The sequence below is a fragment of the Primulina tabacum genome, chromosome 6 (genome assembly GCF_025594145.1).
Source record: "Primulina tabacum isolate GXHZ01 chromosome 6, ASM2559414v2, whole genome shotgun sequence".
Lineage (NCBI taxonomy): Eukaryota > Viridiplantae > Streptophyta > Magnoliopsida > Lamiales > Gesneriaceae > Primulina > Primulina tabacum.
Genome location: NC_134555.1, coordinates 20,509,168 through 20,523,806, shown reverse-complemented (window position 1 = coordinate 20,523,806; position 14,639 = coordinate 20,509,168).

Below are 14,639 nucleotides of genomic sequence, written 5' to 3'. Positions count from 1 at the left end.
TTTGCTTATTTTCTAGTCTAGGATATGTCCATTACTTAATTAAATTGGTGCACCCAAAAATCCTAGAATTATCCTACTAATTACATGCACAAGAATTGGTCAAGTTGATGAGTTGAAAATGATCTTCTAGCACTAAGGGTGGCCGAAAATGCATGATAAAATAAAGGGAAATGTTGATTATCTAGTCAACTAATAATCCTTGAAAGCCTTACTAATCCTTTAATAATTTTTGTGAGCTAACGCCTTAATTAATAACTTAAATGAGTTCATTTTTTAATCACCTCAAATAATTAATTAAATCCTCAAACCTCCCTTTCTAACTTAATGAACTTGGTTGCTAGCTAAATTAACTTCTGGAAATATTTCTCGAATCTTAATTCTATCTCAAACTCCAACTCCGGTCCGGCCTCACTGAAATACTGAAATGCTAAAATCAAACTACTGAACTGAATAATAAAATAATTAACTTCAAACAATGCATTTAAAATAATCATGCATGAAGTCATTAAATTTAAAAATCTAGAATTATGCATGGTTATACGTCTACTGATATACGGGTTCTACAATAATTAACTGACTAATGAAAATCCTGTAATTTTACCAACTGGATTGGATTGGATCGTCCCCAGGCTCGCTGAACCCTAAATGTGCTATGAAAAATTTGCAATAGCTTAAACTTGACCAACTATGCAATTTAGTTCAAAAGATGCGACTATGACGCCTAATGACTTTGCATTTAATCATGACTCCGAGCCAACCTGAACCGACACCGAACCGACGTATAGTCATGATTAAAATACGCTGAAAAATCATAAAATATGCTCCTAAAATGATAGGGTCGAAATCTAGGTGGAATGGAGGCCCAAAACACGAAACGCTCTTTCGAGAGTCAATTTGGCACATTCGCACCGTAAATTCTCGTACGACCTCAAAATGATCCGAATGACAACGGTCAAAACATGACTTCTAGCTCAAGTGAGGCACTGTCCAGTCCAAGGCCATGGGATAAAAGCCAACCAAGAACTCAAACGAGCCACAAACCGACACAGCAACTTGCTGTAATTTTCCATCAACTGTACAATCGTGTAACTTTGTTGTTTTCGACTACCGGCCATTGGGGTGAACCACCAACTAGAGACTCTTACCAACATCCCAAGGAGTGATTTGAACCATGGATAAGGGCCCTAGGCCAGCCACAATCCGCGTCACACCAAAAACTCAACCGAAACGCCAACCGAGAACCAACGTGCATGGCTCACTAAATGGAGGGCCGAAGGATATAGGGGTTGTTCTTGTTTTATAAAAAATGATGAGCCATGATCAAGCCACCAAAAGGCGACTTAGTCACGTCTTAGACATGCTAGGGAGTGATCTAACCATGGCTATAGGCCCTAGGGCAGCCAAGATCAGATCCTTCCTCCTTGACAACCAAACTGAATTTTCGAACTCAAAAAGGGACACAAATGGTGTTGCTGTCATTTCTTGCTTTCCAGCGAGCATGGGCTGAAACCATGGACAAATGTGGTCCTAATGCATCCTATTACATGTATAAGTCGCCTTGGGAGCCTGGAGTCGAACCAATCACCTGAAACTCACAAACCAAGAAAACGTGAAGCTTGCCAAGGAATATCAAAATTCTGCATGTGTTGTTTCAAAAGTTTTGACATGGATCTCGATTTTTGCTTGAATAAACATGATCATGTACTGAAAAATAATGATAATATGACTTGATTGAGGTTTGAAAGAATCTAGACATGCCTGGTTTCGTTTGAAATGAAAACGAAAAAGACGACGCGCGGAGGAGACGGAGTGGCTTCCTTTTCTACCTTACCTTGCTCTCGATTTTTCTCTCTTCTTTTTGGCTATGTACCTCACGATTTTTACCTCTGAAAATGAGTCTGAATTCACTCTGAATTTTCGAAAAGGAGAGGGGGGAAATGGTTAGGAGGGTGAGGAAGGGTGTGCAAGATAAAGGAAGATCCAAGACCAAGTCTCATTTTAATTTTAATTAGTTTGATATCAAATGAGTTGGTGGATGTTTCTAGAGGTAGTGGCCGATTTTTACATGCTAGACTAGGATAGGATATGCTAATTAATCATTAAATTGTGCTAGAAATCAAAGAATTATCTTCTAATTAATACAAGAAAGGTCAAAGGTGAAGGCAAATGAATTGTTTAATAGTCTAAGGGGGTGGCCGAAATTCACTAAATAAAGGAAGGGAAATATTATCTAGTGAATTAATAACCTTAAAATTTACTAATCCTTTAATAATTTAGTGAGCTAACCCCTTAATTAATAACTTAAATGAGCATTTCTTAATCACCTCAAATAATTAAATTAAATCCTCAAACCTCCCTTTCTAACTTAAATGAACTTACTTGCTAGCTAAATTAACTTCTGGAAATATTTTCGAATCTTAAATTCTATCTCAAAACTCCAACTCCGTCCGGCCTCACTGAAATAACTGAAATGCTAAAAATCAAACTACTGAACTGAAATAATAAATAATTAACTTCAAAAATGCATTTAAAATAATCATGCAATGAAGTCAATTAAATTTAAAAATCTAGAATTATGCATGGCTTATACGTACTGATTTACGGGTTCTACAATCCTTCCCCCCTTAAAATAAATTTCGTCCTCGAAATTAGAACTCACCGAATAACTCAGGGTATCGATTCTCTCATCTCCGGCTCAGACTCCCACGTAGCTTCCTCCTCTGAATGGTTGAGCCATTTGACTTTGACTCGCTTAACCAACTTGTTCCGAAGTTTCTTCTCCTGTCGTCTAGGATCTGCACGGTCTCTCCTCATAAGATAAGTTCGGAGTAAGCTGCAACGGCTCGAAATTCAGCACATGCGAAGGATTTGCCATATACTTCCTCAGCATGGAGACGTGAAAGACATTGTGTACTCCGGCCAGATTCGGCGGAAGAGCCACACGATAAGCTAGCGTCCCAACTCTGTCAGGATCTCAAACGGTCCAATGAATCTCGGACTGAGCTTCCCTTTCTTGCCAAATCTCATGACACCCTTCATAGGTGCCACTTTCACAAAGACATGATCGCCCACTACAAACTCTAAGTCTCTCCTCCGCTGATCGGCATAACTCTTCTGTCGGCTCTGAGCAGTCCTCATCCTATCACGGATCTTGACTACTACCTCTGCTGCCTGCTGGACAATCTCTGGACCCAACTCTGCTCTCTCTCCTACCTCATCCCAATGAACAGGAGATCTACACTTGCGGCCATACAGTGTTTCATACGGAGCCATACCAATAGAAGACTGGAAGCTGTTGTTGTAGGTGAACTCAACCAGTGGCAAGTTCGACTCCCAACTCCCTGAGAAATCGATGACGCAAGCGCGAAGAAGATCTTCCAAAATTTGAATAACTCGCTCCGACTGTCCAACTGTCTGCGGATGGAAAGCTGTGCTAAACAGCAACTTCGTACCCAAAGTCGAATGCAAACTCTTCCAAAATGAGGAAGTGAATCTGGGATCTCCGTCGGATACAATCGAAACTGGAATACCATGGAGTCGGACTATCTCTCGGATATATAGCTCTGCATACTGAACCATGGTGAAAGTCGTCTTAATAGGCAAGAAGTGCACTGATTTGGTAAGACGATCTACAATCACCCAAATAGCATTCGATCCCCTGGCTGACTTCGGCAATCCGGTCACAAAATCCATGGTAATGTTCTCCCACTTCCACTCAGGAATAGGAAGAGGCTTGAGCAAACCTGCTGGGTCTCCGATGCTCGGCCTTCACTAACTGACAGGTCAGACACTCGGACACAAACCGTCTGATGTCCTTCTTCATCCCTGGCCACCAATACCAATAGCTGCAGATCTTTGTACATCTTCGTACTCCCTAGGTGAATGGAGTACGGGGACGTATGGGCCTCTGATAAGATGTCTGCTCGGATAGAATCACTGCTAGGAACCCATATCCTATCTCGGTATCTCACAATACCTCGCTGACTGAATACAAAACACTGCCCTTGGCTTCATCTCTCTTCTTCCACTGTGCCAACTGCTCATCTGCGGCCTGACCACCGCGAATACGGTCCAAAAGGGAAGACTGAATGGTCAAGGTAGATAGACGAGGAACTCTACCTCGAGGGTAAGTCTCAAGATCAAAACCTATGCATCTCGTTCTGAAGAGGTTTCTGAATCGTCAAATGAGCCATCACTGCGACTTTCCTGCTCAAAGCATCCGCAACTACATTAGCTTTACCCGGGTGGTAGCTAATGTCACAATCGTAATCTTTCACAAGCTCCAACCAACGCCTCTGACGCATGTTCAGCTCCTTCTACGTAAAGAAATACTTGAGGCTCTTGTGGTCGGTAAAGATCTGACACTTCTCTCCATACAGATAGTGCCTCCAAATTTCAAGGCAAAAACTACGGCCGCTAACTCCAGATCATGGGTAGGGTAATTCTTCTCGTGGATTTTCAGCTGTCGAGAAGCATAAGCTATCACTCTCCCATGCTGCATCAGAACTGCACCTAAACCAAGCTTCGAAGCATCGGTATACAGAACAAACTCACCAGATCCTGACGGTACAGCCAAAACGGGTGCTGAGATAAGAGCTTGCTTCAAAGTAACGAAGCTCTTCTGACACTCCTCGCTCCACACAAACTTCACATTTTTCTTGGTCACTGCTGTGAGTGGAACGGCAATGGATGAGAATCCCTGAATGAGCTTCCTGTAATATCCTGCTAGCCCAAGAAAACTGCGGATCTCGGATGCATTCTGAGGCACAACCCAATCTCTGACTGCAGCGACTTTCGCCGGGTCTACCTCAATTCCACTGCTAGAAACAATGTGGCCTAAGAACGCCACCTTCTCTAACCAGAATTCGCACTTACTGAACTTTGCGAATAGTTTGTGCTTCTGCAATGTCTGCAACACTGTGGTCAGATGCCTGCTGTGCTCCTCCCGACTCTTGGAGTAGACGAGAATGTCATCTATGAACACTATCACAAACTGGTCGAGGTACGACTGAAATACGCGATTCATTAGATCCATGAAGATCGCTGGCGCATTCGTCAGACCGAACGACATCACAAGGAACTCGTAGTGACCATAACGAGTCCTGAAAGCTGTCTTCGAAACATCAGCATCTCTCACCCTCAATTGGTGATAACCGGAACGCAGATCTATCTTGGAGAAAATCGAAGCTCCCTGCAACTGGTCAAACAGATCCTCAATCCTCGGCAAGGGGTATTATTCTTCACTGTAACCCTGTTGAACTCCCGATAGTCAATGCAAAGCCTCATCGAGCCATCCTTCTTCTTCACAATAAGACCGGCGCGCCCCATGGAGAAAAGCTCGGGCGAATGAACTCCTTGTCGAGAAGTTCCTGAATCTGCTTCTTAAGCTCTGCCATCTCTGTCGGTGCTAGTCGGTACGACGCTTTGGATATCGGAGCCGTACCTGGCATAAGCTCAATGGAAAACTCCACCTCTCTCTCCGGTGGCATACCAGAGACGTCTTCGGGAAAAACGTCCTAAGAAATCTCTGACAATCGGAACATCTGAGGCTGACTGGCTGGGTTCCTCGGGGACAGATAAAAAGGTCGCTAGAAATGCCCGACACCCTCTATGCATGAGTTTCCTAGCCTGAACATACGGAATAATGCGCGGTAAAGGAAAGCACCTGTCCGGCTCAAATAAGAACTGCTCCATTCCAGGTGGTCGGACAAGAACGGATCTCCGCTAGAAGTCTATCAACACTCTGTTCCTCAATAGCCTGTCCATCCCTAGGATGATGTCAAATTCCGGCATCGGTAGCACAATCAGATCCGCATAAATAAGATTACCATGCAGCTCAAGGTCTATATCTCGGATAACATTGGTGGCTGCCATCTCCTTGCCTGACGGCAACACTACTGAAAAGGCTGTATCTAGCCCAATGGTCTGGATCTTGAGAAAGTTTGCGAAGACCTCCGAAATAAACGAGTGAGTGGCCCTTAATCTATCAAGGCCTTGGTAGCGGAACCAGATATAAAATTCTTCCTGAAAGAGCGGAGCTCTAAGTTGAATCCAGTAGTTACAAGAACTAAACTTATAGACATGCAAAGGTCAAGGTTCTTCTAGCTTAATTTTCCCAAAATAAATCTGAGTAGAGCATGCAATCCTATAACAGTTCTAAGTTCACATCTAAATCCCGATTCCCAAAACCACGAAAATTCAAATAATAACTTAAAGTTTAACGGTACCTGTCAACAACATAGTCTCCGGGTTGGTTTCCGCGGCATAGAGAGCAAAAACTCTGCCTTGGTAGGCAGATTCCTCTGAGGACATTGCAGCAACATGTGGTCTGGACTGCCACACTTAAAACACTTCCTGAGCCAGCCATACATGCTCCAGGATGGCGACGTGAGCACCAGGGACATACTGGGTGCTCCTGAGTCCTCGGGGCTGGGCGTCCCCGCTGTTGCTGCTTGCTGCTGCTGCTGGCCTCGGTTCCTGGGCGGTCCATGAAAGGCCTCTTATTCTGCTGCTAATGCTGATGAGGAGGAGGCGGTGCGGTGCCTGGACTGGGCGCTTGCCCTGGCGATCCCTCTCGATATACCGCAGATCCTGCTCTGCGGCTAGGGCTTTGGAGACAGCAATCTTATAAGTAGCAGGGTCAGATACCCTAACATCCTGGCGCAAGATCGGCCGTAAACCCCCAGGAAGTGCATCAGCTTGGCTCTGGCATCATTCGCGATCAGGGGTACAAAGTGACAGCCCCTCTCGAACTTACGGTTAAACTCCGTAACCGTCATATCCCCCTGTCTCAGACTCATGAACACGGTGGTCAGCCTAGTGCGAACCTCCTCAGAAAAATACTTGGAGTATAAAACTTCCGTTAAAGCGGGTCCATTAAAGTGTAGCCAAGGTCAGGGCTACTGACGCTCCTTCCCACCATAAGCGGGCGTCCCAGTGAACAGGTAGGTGGCACAACGGACTCTGTCTGCATCTCCCAGCTCCATGAACTCGAAGATAACCTCGAGGGATTTGATCCATCCCTCGGCAACCATGGGGTCAGATGTCCCAGAGAATTCCTTCGGGCGCATCTTCATGAATTGCTCATAAACAGCCTCGGGCCCTGTCGGCCTGGCAGCGGCTGCGGCTACGGCTGCGGCATTGTTCCCCGCAAACTGTGAGAAGAACTGTGCCATCCCAGCTAACATCTGGGCACTCATGTCCGGTGGGGACAGTGGAGGAGGTGGTAGGTCTCCCTCCGGTCTAAGCTCCTCCCTGTCCTCTCGGCGAGGCTCCTCCTCTCTGTTGCGCTCTAAAATGCGTCTAGGGGGCATACTGTTCCAACATAACCCATACGTAACTAACATGCATAATTCCATAATTTATTTTAAATGAACACTGAAATACTGAAAATCTGGAAGCATGCTGACAAAATAATTCATGCTTTAACTGAAATGCTGAACAAAATGCTGAATTGAAAAACTTACAGACCGAGACGTGGCTTCGTGAGCTTCTCGCGGTCAGTAGTAGTGAAACCCTATACAGAACCACCGCTCTGATACCAATTGCAAAGGCCCTAAAACTTCTTGCATGAAAATTTGCGGAAAATTAAAATTTTCTTTTTTAAAGAACTTAAATGGCCTCATTCATAAATCAATGGTGAAACAAGTTCAATATTTCAAAATATTGCAGCGGAAGAAAATAAAGTTTGCCAAAAATCACAATTTGAAATTATCCAACGACTGATAAAATTTTTGCGGAATAAAATAACAACTGCTGCTCTGAGGTCCTCGGGTGCCACTACTGCCGACCCAAGCTGGCTCACTGGTCCCCGCCCTCGGCCCTGGCCTCATCAGTACCTACAAGAATCAAGTCTAGTGAGCCTAAAGACTCAGCATGCATATATCGCAGGTAAAGAGTAAAAATCTAAATTAAAATATGCATGAGTTAACATATCCTGTCCTGAGGCATACTGAAAATAATCTGTACTGAGCAATTATAATACGTGCATAACTGAACTGATAATCACAGAAAAAAATGTTTTCTCCTTGGAGCCTGTACTGAAATAACTGATAAAATTTTCTGTTGAGATTATGTTTTACGCCAGTGGCCCCTGCACTAAGCTGAACTGATCGGTAACTGGCTACCGGGGAGGCTGAAACTGAACTGAGCTGGCCGGTCACTGGCGACCGGGTGGTACCATACTGAACTGATCGGTCACTGGCGACCGTATAAATAACACTCCCACATAGTGAATGAACCACAAGCCATATCGCATAAATCTCAAAAATAATCATTTTCTGTTTTCATGCACGTAATATAATTAACTGACGTAATGAAAAAATCCTGTAATTTTACCAACTGGATTGGATTGGATCGTCCCCAGGCTCTCTGCAACCTAACTGTGCTATGAAAAATATGCAATAGCTTAAACTTGACCAACTATGCAATTTAGTTCAAAAGATGCGACTATGACGCCTAATGACTTCGCATTTAATCATGACTCCGAGCCAACCTGAACCGACACCGAACTGACGTATAGTCATGAGTAAAATACGCTGAAAAATCATAAAATAATGCTCCTAAAATTATAGGGTCGAAATCTAGGTGGAATGGAGGCCAAAACACGAAACGATCTTTCGAGAGTCAATTTGGCACATCGCACCGTAAATTCTCGTACGACCTCAAAAATGATCCGAATGACAAACGGTCAAAAACATGACCTTCCTAGCTCAATGAGGCACTGTCCAGTCCAAGGCCATGGGATAAAAGCCAACCAAGAACTCAAACGAGCCACCAAACCGACACAGCAACTTGCTGTAATTTTCCAGCAACTGTACAATCGTGTAACTTGTGTTGTTTTCGAGACTACCGGCCATTGGGGCATGAACCACTGACCAGAGACTCTTACAAACATCCCAACGAGTGATTTGAACCATGGCTAAGGGCCCTAGGCCAGCCACAATCCGCATCACACCAAAACTCAACCGAAACTCCAACCGAGAACCAATGTGCATGCGTGTGTAGTGTTTTGCTTAGATCGATGTCTTGCGTCGTTCCAGTGGCCATTTGATTGACCATGGCACGATCTAGACATATAGGAGCATGATATGAACCGTGGCTAAGGGCCATAGGCGAACCAAGATCCATACCAAGCAACAAAAGAAACGAAACCATATGCTGAAAAATGGAAGGGGCCGAAGGGATATAGGGGTTGTTCTTGTTGATTATTTAAAAACCGATGAGCCATGGACCAAGCCACCAAAAGGGCAACTTAGTCACGTCTTAGACATGCTAGGGGAGTGATCTAACCATGGCTATAGGCCACTAGGGCAGCCAAGATCAGATCCTACCTCCTTGAAAACCAAACTGAATTTTCGAACTCAAAAAGGGACACAAATGGTGTTGCTGTCATTTCTTGCTTTCCAGCGAGCATGGGCTGAAACCGATGGACTAATGTGGTCCTAATGCATCCTATTACATGTATATAAGTCGCCTTGGGAGCCTGGAGTCGAACCAATCAACTGAAACTCACAAACCAAGAAAAACGTGAAGCTTGCCAAGGAATATCAAAAATTCTGCATGTGTTGTTTCCAAAAGTTTTGACATGGATCTCGATTTTTGCTTGAATAAACATGATCATGTACTGAAAAATAAATGATAATATGACTTGATTGAGGTTTAGAAAGAATCTAGACATGCCTGGTTGTCGTTTGAAATGAAAACAAAAGAAGAGACGAGACGGCGCGGAGGAGACGGAGTGGCTTCCTTTTCTACCTTACCTGCTCTCGATTTTTCTCTCTTCTTTTTGGCAATGTACCTCACGATTTTTACCTCTGAAAATGAGTCTGAATTCACTCTGAATTTTCGAAAAGGAGAGGGGGGAAAAGATGGTTAGGAGGGTGAGGGAAGTGGGTGCAAGATATAAGGAAGATCCAAGACCAAGTCTTCTCATTTTAAATTTTGAATTCTAGTTTGATATCAAATGAGTTGGTGGATGTTTCTAGAGGTAGTGGCCGATTTTTACATGCTAGACTAGGATAGGATAATGCTAATTAGATCATTAATTGTGCTAGAAAGATCAAAGAATTATCTTCCTAATTAAATACAAGAAAGGGTCAAAGGTGGCAAGGCAAATGAATTGTTTAATAGTCTAAGGGGTGGCCGAAATTCACTAAATAAAAGGAAGGGAAAAATAATTATCTAGTGAATTAATAACCCTTAAAAACTTTACTAATCCTTTAATTAATTTAGTGAGCGAACCTCTTAATTAAGTAACTTAAATGAGCTCATTTCTTAATCACCTCAAATAATTAAATTAAATCCTCAAACTTTCCTTTCTAACTTAAATGAACTTACTTGCTAGCTAAATTAACTTCTGAAAATATTTTCTGGATCTTAAATTCTATCTCAAAACTCCAACTCCAGTCCGGCCTCACTGAAATAACTGAAATGCTAAAAATCAAACTACTCAACTGAAATAATAAAATAATTAACTTCAAAGAAATGCATTTAAAATAATTATGCAATGAAGTCAATTAAATTTAGAAATCTAGAATTATGCATGGCTTAAACGTAGACTGATTTACGGGTTCTACAGCTGAAGCCACACGAGATTCGATACACCATTCATGATCTGGAATTAGCGGCTATTGTTTTTGCATTGAATATTTGGCGTCATTATCTTTATGGTGAGAAATTTGAGATTTACTTTGACCATAAAAGCCTGAAGTATCTATTTTCTCAGTCAGAGTTGAACATGAGGCAGCGTAGATGGCTTGATCTACTGAAAGATTTTGATTGCGAGATCAAGTACTATCCAGGGAAGTCAAATGCAGCAGCAGATGCCTTGAGTCGAAAGGTTTGTGCTCTATCCTTATCGACCATAGGTGTGACTAATATGATTGAAGACTGTTGTTTGTCTGGATTAGCATTTGATACAAGTAGTAGACCATTGCTACTTGCTTCGATTCAAGTTGAACCAGATTTGATTTTGCGAATCAAAGAAGCGCAGAGAACTGATCAGAATATTCAGAAGTCGATTCAGATGGTTAGATCAGGACATCAGTCAGAATACCAGGTACATGATTTTGTTCTGTATGTGAATAACCGTCTTGTAGTGCCAGATGTTGCAGAGTTGAAGCAACAGATTTTGTCAGAAGCGCACTGTAGTCGGTTCAGCATTCACCCTGGTGGCAGAAAGATGTATAACGATCTAAAGACACAGTTCTGGTGGAAACATATGAAGTAAGACATTGCCAAATTTGTGTCTAAGTGTTTAAATTTCCAACAGGTGAAGGCTGAGAGAAAGAAGCCCGGAGGTTTAGTTCAGAGTTTGTCTATTCTGGAATGGAAATGGGATCACATTTCCATGGATTTCGTGACGAAGTTACCTTGATCATCCCGAGGTTGTGATGCGATTTGGGTTGTGATAGACAGATTAACCAAATCAGCGTGTTTTATTCCGTACAGAATGACATACAGACATGATCAGATGGCTGAGATATATGTCAGAGAGGTAGTTAGATTACATGGTGTGCCGAAGTCTATCGTATCAGATCGTGATCCACGATTCACTTCTCACTTTTGGAACAGCCTGCAGCAGGCTTTAGGTACGACATTGCACCTGAGCACTGTTTATCATCCCCAGACAGATGGACAGTCAGAGCGGACTATCCAGACTTTAGAGGATATGTTGAGAGCTGTAGTGATAGACTTTGGCACTAGTTGGCAAGATTCACTACCATTGTGTGAATTCTCGTACAACAACAGCTATGAAACGAGCATAGGGATGGCACCGTTTGAGGCGTTATATGGCAAGAAGTGCAAATCTCCTTTATATTGGGATGGTATATCTGAAGTACCAGAACTTGGGCTTGATATGATTCGGGAAATGACTGTGATATGAATCTAGCCAGCCACTATGCGTTTCAAGAACCAATCCCGAGAGGATGCTTGAAGATGTTGAATGTTGGCCTTCATCCAACCAATGAAGGGTTGGAAACAAGGCTCAAGGGGTTCGGGCTGCATCACAATCAAGTAGAGGATGAATTGGAGGAAGCAAAATTTCCAGAACCCTCGGCGCTCGAGCAGTCAAATTCTACCGCCCGAGCGGGAACAAGCCAGAGGACCTGGCGCTCGAGCGGTAATATACTACCGCCCGGGCGCGACTGCTGCGAGTCAGTTTCGGGAAGAATCCTAGTTTCCTAGTTAGAGTTTTAATTATTATGTCAACTAGATTTTTTTTTGTTATCTTTTGATATAAACATATGTTGCACAAAATTTTGGAGAACTTTTCAGATTCATTATTTGATATTTTATCAAAGTTTAGAGTTTTCTCTCAAACTTTTCAAAGCTTCGCTTTGTTATTCAAAAATCAAACTTATCAAAGTTTTTAACTTTGTGGCATTTGTCGATCGTGCTTGTGCGGATTGTCGTCGACTTGTTCTTCGCAGGTTTCTTATAATCTCGGTTGTTTATCTCGTGATTATTTGTTGCTAGACTTTTCATAGTTTAGAGGTGAAAATCACAACACACACGCTTGGTTCAAAAGATCGGGACAATACCGATTCTTTGTTCGTCAGTGAATTGAGGGCGCGATTTGATTTTAATCGTGTTTGCTATTCGTTCGTACAAAGATTCACATCATTTGGTATCAGAGCTTTTGGTTTTTGATTCAAGTAAGTGTATCCGTTAATTCTTCGTAGAGTTTTCAATACCGATTTCGTTGTAGCGATTTCTACATATTTTTTGGGAAAAAAAAATCGCGATTTACTGTTCACGGCCGGATTCACTGTTCATTGCCGGATTTACTATTTGTTGTCGGAGGTACTGTTCACTTCGGAAGTACTGTTCACGCGGAGTTACTATTCAAAGCAGCGGAATTACTGTTCATCGCGGTTACAGAACATCGCGATTACTGTTCTTTGCCGGAATTACTGTTCACGCCGGATTTACTGTGCATGCCGGATTACTGTTCACGGTACTGTATCGTACTGTTCACCCGAAAAATTTTTTTTTTTTAAAAAACAAAAAAAAGGGGTGCAATATGCTTGATAGTCAATTTCAGTCATTGTTGGTAGAATTTGGGAAAAGAATGGAGGAAGAATTTAAACATTTGCGTGAAAGGTATGGGCGAGTGGATGAGAGTGGAAGGATGAGTAAAGAGGAGAGAAGCACGGCGACACCAACGAGGAATTCAAAACATGGATATCAATGTACATCTAAAATTTCAAAATTAGTACTTGTGATATTCAATGTATTTGGTGTCTAGAGTTTGGACATGATATTAGCCAATGTCCAACTGAGGATGTGAAGGTAGTGGATTCCACTTCCAACCTTCCCAAGCTTGTGGATGATTTGAATGTTGATATTTCAATTGCGTCTCATGCGAGTATTGAGTGTTGTGCTGTGGAGGGTGAGTTGTTAAATGATGTGCAAGTTGTTTCTTTTTCTCAACTGTCAACGAATGTAATTTGTATTGATGAATCAATTTGTAATGAGTTTAGAGAAAAAGAAAATGAGATGGTCGAAAAAACGAGTGATAAAAAGAGTGAGATGGCCATCGATAAAAACAAAGAGTTGTGCGGAAAAGAGGCCAAACAGACAGAAAAAGAAATTATATATATGGCTCAAAAGAGTGAGGATGAGCGATTCTTTATTTTGAATAAACCACTTCATGTACATCTGTGCAAGGCTGGTTTATTTTATTTTAATGAAATAGCCGGTTCGATCCCGAGCATTGTTAAACTGTACTTGCAGGATTGTGGAAAAGACATAAAATGTGTTGATCTTCCTAGCTATCAAGAAAGACAAGATTTGAGGACAAATCTTTTTAAAGAAAGGGAGTATGATATGAATCTAGCCAGCCACTATGCGTTTCAAGAACCAATCCCGAGAGGATGCTTGAAGATGTTGAATGTTGGCCTTCATCCAACCAATGAAGGGTTGGAAACAAGGCTCGAGGGGTTCGGGTTGCATCACAATCAAGTAGAGGATGAATTGGAGGAAGCAAAATTTCCAGAACCCTCGGCGCTCGAGCGGTCAAATTCTACCGCCCGAGCGGGAACAAGCCAGAAGACCTGGCGCTCGAGCGGTAATATCCTACCGCCCGGGCGCGACTGCTGCGAGTCAGTGTCGGGAAGAATCCTAGTTTCCTAGTTAGAGTTTTAATTATTATGGCAACTAGATTTTTTTTGTTATCTTTTGATATAAACATATGTTGCACAAAATTTTGGAGAACTTTTCAGATTCATTATTTGATATTTTATCAAAGTTTAGAGTTTTCTCTCAAACTTTTCAAAGCTTCGCTTTGTTATTCAAAAATCAAACTTATCAAAGTTTTTAACTTTGTGGCGTTTGTCGATCGTGCTTGTGCGGATTGTCGTCGACTTGTTCTTCGAAGGTTCGTTATAATCTCGGTTGTTTATCTCGTGATATTTGTTGCTAGACTTTTCATAGTTTAGAGGTGAAAATCACAACACACACGTTTGATTCAAAAGATCGGGACAACAACGATTCTTTGTTCGTCAGTGAATTGAAGGCGCGATTTGATTTTAATCGTGTTTGCTATTCGTTCGTACAACGATTCACATCAGACTGAGAAGGTGAAGATCATTCAGAAAAGAATGAAGACGACACAGAATAGACAGGCCAAGTAT